The sequence below is a fragment of the Eumetopias jubatus genome, unplaced genomic scaffold (genome assembly GCF_037043125.1).
Source record: "Eumetopias jubatus isolate StellerSeaLion01/CBP00866 unplaced genomic scaffold, mEumJub1_p1.0 scaffold_4, whole genome shotgun sequence".
NCBI lineage: Eukaryota > Metazoa > Chordata > Mammalia > Carnivora > Otariidae > Eumetopias > Eumetopias jubatus.
Window position 1 is genome coordinate 21,375,424 of NW_028274810.1, and position 7,810 is coordinate 21,383,233.

General features: G+C 37.8%; 1 pseudogene; it reads left to right on the top strand.

The window, feature by feature from the left end:
- The first annotated feature begins 3,776 nt into the window (after nt 1–3,776).
- LOC114207836 (tRNA-splicing endonuclease subunit Sen15 pseudogene) lies at nt 3,777–4,265 on the top strand (annotated as a pseudogene).
- Nucleotides 4,266–7,810: the final 3,545 nt, after the last annotated feature.

The following is a 7,810-nucleotide window of genomic DNA, read 5'->3' on the forward strand; positions in this document are numbered from 1 at the left end:
TAGAATCAAATCTGCCTTTAAAGACATCTATCTAGCTCAGGGGATGATGACTTTGTTTTACTTGGAATCAAATCTGCCTTTTAAAGACATCTATCTAGCTCAGGGGATAGTAACATCTTCCCAACCAATATAAACCCTTTTATTAGAAACATTTTTAATGCCCCAAAACAATTCTTTGAAGAAAAAAAGAAAAACTATCAACCTACACACAAGGCAACATAACCTACTGGCACTCAAATTTAAAAACTTAATATAATGACCTAATTATAATATAACTGAGATACATAAGACAAGTAATAGTAATGGAACACTATGCCTTTGAATATTGAAAGACATATTTAGGTAACCAAATGCTACACCTATATGTATAGAAGTGTGAGGGTTACAAATGAAGATTAATCAAATGTGTGGTATGGACAACTCACATATTGTTGCCAATGAAGCACATTGGATTAGTTAGTGGGAAATTTAAAAAATGGTAAAATAGTCTTGGTAGAATTCCAGACTAAACCAAATACATTCTTCTTTCAATTTACATGGTGAATATATTCCCAGAAAACTCAGTTTATAGCAGAAGCATGTCAAAATATTTTCCATTTATACAAAAAAAAATTGTGTTATTTCCAGGACCAAATAATTACAAACAGGATTTTTGCCTATGTTAGTGCCTATTCGAATATTTGAATGCTTTGAGGCATCCAGGGATTTTTTTTTTTTTTAATTTGGGACTGTCCTTCAATCTGCAAGACATGTGGCCTGTCAGTTAGCCACTTAAAGCTGTCAGCGTTATGAGGGGATTCTCACAGATGTCCCACAAATGGCAGCAAAGAAGCCCAGGGACAAAGAGTGAGAGACAGATTGTGTAGCTGAATGGAGACAGTAAATCTACAGGAAAAGCTGAAAAAAGAAGGTATAGGAAAGGTGGAAATGGGACCCAAAAATGTCTGACACACTTCTGTATTAGTTTTTGGGGGCTGCTACGACAAATTACCACAAACTTGGTGGCTTCAAATAACAGAAATGCATTTTCTTATAGTTCTGGAAGCCAAAAGTCTGAAATCAAGGAATCAGTGGGGCCACAGGACCTTTGAAGTCTCTCAGGGAAACCATTCCTGGGCTCTTCCAGCTCCTGGTGCCATCACTCCAATCTCTGCTTCTGTGGTCACATTACCTCCTCCTGTTCTCTGTATGTCTGTGTCCCTCCGTGTGTCTCTTACAAGGATGCTTGTCATCGGACTTAGGGTTCACCTGGATAATTTGCGACGACCTCATCTAAGAGCCTTACCTCAATTACATCTGCAAAGATCCTTTTTCCGAATAAGGCAGCATAACAGGTTCCAGGGTTTAGAGCATGGACACACCTTTTTGGGAGCCACCATTCAACTCACCAAAACTTCCTTCCATTCCAGTGCAGTTCTAGCATGCCTCATTGTGTCAACCAAAAACACCTCTAAGGATATCCAAAAGAGATCCATGTGTGCAGTATTGCTGCCCTGAGAAACACCTGGGCTCACCAGCTTTTCTGTCTGTATCTTCTTCCAACAAAAGGTATAAAGCCATTCAAGAACTCTGAGCACATATCACTTACCCTCTCCCACTATTTACTGATTTAGTCTGGACTGTTATTCACAATATCTGCCTCCGCTGATTTACAATATCTGCCTCTGCTGATTTAGTTCCAGATGTTTTTCTGGTGTCAACACATAGCACAGTCAAGAACAGCAAGGCCACTGAGAAAAGATTTAGTTCTGCCTGGTGAGGTGTTTACCACTTTTTGTGATCAAACCACTTAAACTAAAACTCATTTTGTGCACCTGTTAAGATGAGGCTAAAATATTTTCCCTCAAAGGCTTGTGTGATGATTAAATGAAGTTAGACAGATAAATCAAATTTTAATATCTAGAACACGATGGAAAAATAAATGGTATTTGAGTGTTAAATTTTGAATATCTCCATATTTAATGAGGAAAATATTTAATGAGGAAAATAAATTCTAAGTAGATTAATTTTGCAAATAATAAATATCTCCAGGGCGCCTGGGTGGCTCAGCTGGTTAAGCGACTGCCTTCGGCTCAGGTCATGATCCTGGAATCTCGGGATCGAGTCCCACATTGGGCTCCCTGCTCAGCGGAGGTCTGCTTCTCCCTCTGACCCTCTTCCCTCTCGTGCTCTCTATCTCTCATTCTCTCTTTCTCAAATAAATAAATAAAATCTTTTTAAAAAATAAAAAAATAAAAATAAATAAATAAATATCTCCATCTAACATTTCTTCAGTTAATATATTTGGATGCTGTATACAGTTAAAGTAACAGTATGTGAGAAGAGGCTGATGGGCATGTAGAAAATTTCATTTGACATGGATCAAAATTTTAAGTAACTTAGTATTCCAAGGGTCTCTCTGAAGAGAAATGAAACTTTCTAAAGATCCCAAGGACCTTCTTCCTTTTGCAAAAAGACTCTTGTGAGCTCAAAATAGAGAACCAGAGTTGCCCCAGACTGATCGGGGACTTTTGCCCCTCTTCATTAGAAGTTAGCCTTAGAGCAGACAAGGGTCCAAGTTCCAAAAAAGCTTTGACATTGCAGTAATGCCAATGACACATGTTAGAAAAAAAAAAAAAAAAACTTTAAAATGAGTATTTATAAACATGTTATTTGGAACCCACCTGGAGACCTCCCTTTGCTAGCCTTGCTGGGTGGGCTGGGTCCCTTCTGCAATTCTGCTAATTAAAACCACATAAACAACTATCAAAGTCAGGGTAACCTGGGTTATTTTCTTTTATTGTCTGCACAGATAAGATCAAGTAAGGTCAAGCAGTCAGCAAGAGTAAGGCAAATTTTGAAACCACATTCCATTGTCTGCATTTAATACCACCTACGCAGAATGGTATTGTCACTATGATGATTTTGCTTTCAAGATATACAGAAATAGTCCTAATAATTAAATCTAATAATTGACATGTGATTGGTATGTGTGTATGTAGGCAGGTGTATTTTAACTATATTCTTTGCAGAGATGAAAAATTTTAAATTCCTTTGACATTCCCCCTTTTACCATGTTTAAGTGACTTTAAATATCTCCATCAGCTTATGATTTTATCTGGATCCTGTGGCAAAATTTTTGAAAAGTACAAAAAATATTGCTATTATAGTGGGAACCTAGTTCAAGATTACATGTCAAATAGTCCCTTGTATCTTTTAGCTCAATTGTAGTCCTTTTTTTTTGCCACAGAGAATGGCTGGAAAACTGAACGTTTTTATTTCTAAATTGAAGAACTTAAAGCATGAAAAAAATTAAATGTGACTAAGAAAAATAATCAATGAGCACCCCAAAGACCTCTACTAGTTTAGCTTGAAAACATATAGATGTACATGTATGCCTGACATTTGCATATGTGTATGCACATATGCATTCATATATATCACATTCTAAATGCATGTGTATATTTGGTCATATATATGTGAGTATATATATGTATGTCATATTCAAATCTGGTCACTGATGGTAGTGAAGATGACTGAAGGTCAGGTGAGTGAATCTAGCTGTCAGATTTCCAAATGACTGAAGTCGATTTCCATTTCTTCTGTCAAAATCTTAGCTTTTGTCAAAAACACTGTGTAATCTCCATCTACAAGCTGCCATTGCTTAGGATAAGAAATCATTCTTGATCTAGTTTTGCGGGACCTGGAAAGTGTGAGGTTTTTCCATGATCTTATCACTGTGTTTGTAAAATACGGTAGTCACGTTGGTGCACCACCGGCTCGCCGCTCTGCCTGGCATGGCGGAGCGCGGCGATTCCGAGCCCACCCCGGGCTGCAGCGGTCTGGGCCCGGACGGCGTTCTCCGCGGAGGCAGCGGCGGCGCCCACTCATGGGCCCCCGAGGACGCCTGGATGGGCACCCACCCAAAGTATTTAGAAATGATGGAATTAGATATAGGAGATGCCAGCCGAGTTTACATAGCATTCTTGGTTTACCTGGACCTCATGGAGAGTAAAAGTTGGCATGAGGTAAATTGTGTTGGATACCCAGATCTCCAGCTGAGATAGAAGGATTACAGACTGTGGTGCCTACACCCATCAGTGCTTCCCTCAGCCATAACAGGATAAGGGAGATCTTGAAGGCATCTCGGAAAATTGCAAAGTGATCCAGATTTGCCAATGTCTTTTACTTTGGCCATAGTGGAGTCTGATTCCACAATAGTTTATCATAAACTTACTGATGGATTTATGCTGCCAGACTCTCAGAATATTTCCCTTAGAAGATGACACCTATGTCCTGATGTCTTCCTGACATCTATCTTCCTGATGCTTACTGTGAGAGTGGATTCGAGATCCGTCAGCCTGGTTCATCTTTTATCTCAGAGATAGTTAGGGTTGACTTAAAGCTGGTCCTATTCCATAAGTTTTTCTTTTTGAAAAGTAAAACTTTCCCAGATAGAAGATTTTTTTGTTGCTGTTGGTAAGTATAGGGTAGTTGCTCTAGAACTTTCTTACCTGGAGACAGTTTAATTACAGTTATATACAAGTTGAAGTTTAGGATGTGTTCAGAGGGGTGGAACACATGTGTTTCTTCTGTCATCCGACACTCATAGCTGCCTCATTGTTCATTGCTGCTACTGCTAACACATTGTTGAGACTCACCTTTCTCTAATTCAACCCTCTCAGTGCCTTTTGGCCACTACAGCTAGCCTGCAGTGGCGTTTCATGGACACCCGGACACTCGGGAGAGTGTGCTCAGTCTCCTTTTAAATCCCCAATAGAAAGTAACAGTTTTCTTTCTATTGGTTTTTATGTGGCATATACTGTTGACTTTAAGTCAAAAGTAAAGATACACTCATCCAGAATAAAATTACATACCTGTCTAGATTAATAGGGACCAGAGAAGTGCTACCGATAATAATTACTTCCTACCTAGGTAAAGGAAGTACTGGGCCTTCCTGTCCATTCTTATTACCACCACCCCTATTATGTCATAGTTAGAATATTATGTGAGATGGTGAGAAACGGTGTCAGCTTTAAAGACATCTTTATTAAGTAGACCCAGTTATTCCACTTTTGTTAATACCTCCCAATTATGTTGCCTAAAGTATAAAAAATTATATGCACAAAGATTCCAAGTGACATTAATTGTAATAGCCAAAATAATAATCACTTAAAAGTTTTAGGAAGGGTTCAGCAAACTTTTTCTGTAAAGGGCAGAAGAGAAATATTTTAGGCTTCGCAAACCATACAGTCTCTCTTAAAACTTCTCAAATGTGACGTTTGTAGTACAAAAATAACCATAGATAATATGTAAATAAACGGGCATGGCTGTTTTCTAATAAAACTTTATTTACAAATGCAGGGCCATAGTTTGCCAATCCCTGGTATAAGGAAATAGTTACTGAACAGATATAGATAGCCAATGAATGGTACATTATGTACTCATTAAAAAATAGTAATGAATATGCTGGAGTGGTTGGGGGTGGGAGGGATGGGGTGGCTGGGTGATAGACATTGGGGAGGGTATGTGGCTACGGTGAGCGCTGTGAATTGTGCAGGACTGTTGAATCACAGTTCTGTACTTCTGAAACAAATAACGCAACATATTTTAAGAAAAAAGAAAAAGAAGAAGATAACAGGAGAGGAAGAAAAGGGGAGTATGTCAGAGGGGGAGACGAACCATGAGAGATGATGGACTCTGAAAAACAAACTGAGGGTTCTAGAGGGGAGGGGGGTAGGGGGGATGGGTTAGCCTGGTGATGGGTATTGAGGAGGGCACGTTCTGCATGGAGCACTGGGTGTTATGAACAAACAATGAATCATGGAACACTGCACCAAAAACTAATGATGTAATATATGGTGATTAACATAACAATAAAAAATTAAAAAAAATAGTAATGAATAAATGAAAAACATGAGAAAATATTTAATTAAAAAAGCAAGATATGAAAGTGTGTGAATGGGTAAGATCATGGCTCTAAATAATACACCAAGCAGCACGTTCTGCATGGAGCACTGGGTGTTATACACAAACAATGAATCATGGAACACTACATCAAAAACTAATGATGTAATGTATGGTGATTAGCATAACAATAAAAATTTAAAGAAAAAATAATAAGCGTATAATAAAAGGGTGACAAAATAAATTACTAACTGTTCTTATAATAGGGTGGCAGAGCAATAAATGGATGACTGTCTTTCTTTAGTATTTAGTATATTTTTTCTTTATTTGTATTACTTTTATAATAATGTTTTAAAATTAAAAAAATAGCTTGAGATCTAAAAAAATAAATAAAAAATAAAGTAAAATACAGCAGTCACATAATTATGGAAAGATTAGGCTAGAATCAAAGGATCCTACATCCTGGACCCAGCTTTCCATTTACCATCTCATCACAAAAAACTATTTAACTTCATTGGATCCCAGTTTTCTTACATATGTAATAAGAGCATTAAAATAAATTACCTCTAAGATGATATACTTGGTAATATAAAACATACATGTGCATCTAGGCAATGCACAGTTGGAAATATTGAGACCTACGATTTGTATTCAGATACTTAAAATTATTTCACTGTTGCTAGGCTTTGGGTTAAACTTAGGCCCATGTCATTTATAACTGTATATATGTTTTAATTCAGTAATTTAGCAATGATACAAGAAATCAGGTGCATTTTATAAGTATATTTAACACCAAATCATTAAGAGGAAGTATTGCTATAAGTCATTTCTCCAAGAGAGTCTACACCCTAGTTTCCGTGGAATTGATTTACCAGTCACGGAAACATCTCCAGTTTTACTGGGGGTGTGGGAGGGTGTAGCTATTCCTCCCCTGGCTCCTCAGGGAGAAGGCATTCTAAATTCAGCTCTATTACCACTCATTTTAGAAAATAGACGAGACGTGGAGGGAAGAGTTTTCCCCTGATCCTCTCTGGTTACTAGTGATTTAACCAGAGAGTAAAGGGGAAAAAAGCCCTTATAAAGTTAATATGATGAGAACAGATCATTCCCTGCTTGCACTGCTAGAACTGCGGTCCTCTGCTCCAAGTCAGAGGCAGATTATTTCTGGTTCTGAATTATTCATTAAACCTTAAAGGCAGTTTTTAGCCAGTTGTTGAGTGTTCTCATAGATCCGAGCTGCTGCCAGGAACTGTCTTGAAAACACTGACTGCAGCTGTGATTTTAAGCATTAATGGCCAATCCCAATTCTGAAAGCTAGTGATCACAATTTTTATAGTGCCTCCTCCTTGTGATGCAGTCAATCGTAAATTTCAGCGGATTTATTTACTCCCTGGAAACTAACTGTTATCTTAATGATCACACCCCACTGAGAAATTTACTTTACAACTTTCTTAAATCAGCAGGGGAACCCTTACAGAGCAAACTTCAGGCTTACCCCAAGAAGTAAACAGATCAAAAGTAAAATAACTCTTTTGGCAATCTAATACCTGTGCTAGTTAACAGTTTTCCATATCCAGTCTGGATTATGAGTATTAAATTACATTTGGCCTGAGTCCATCAATAAGTGTATCCTAAGTGACATTCTTATTCAATGATTGGTTTTAATGAGATTTTGATGTTCCAGGAAGTTCAGTTGGAGTCAGTTGCAATCCAATGAATATCTGGTTGTCTTGAGATGACTTTCACTGTTTTAAAAACTGGGGGAGGCGTTTTCCTCCGTGGTTGCACTGAAGTGTTGCAATATGGAAGGAGAGGTGGCATGGAGAGTGGAGAATGTAAGCTAGGATTAAGAGTAGATGATTGAAGGCTTACTAGTGAAAAACAAAAACCCTGAAATATGCAAAATATTTGTTACACATGCACA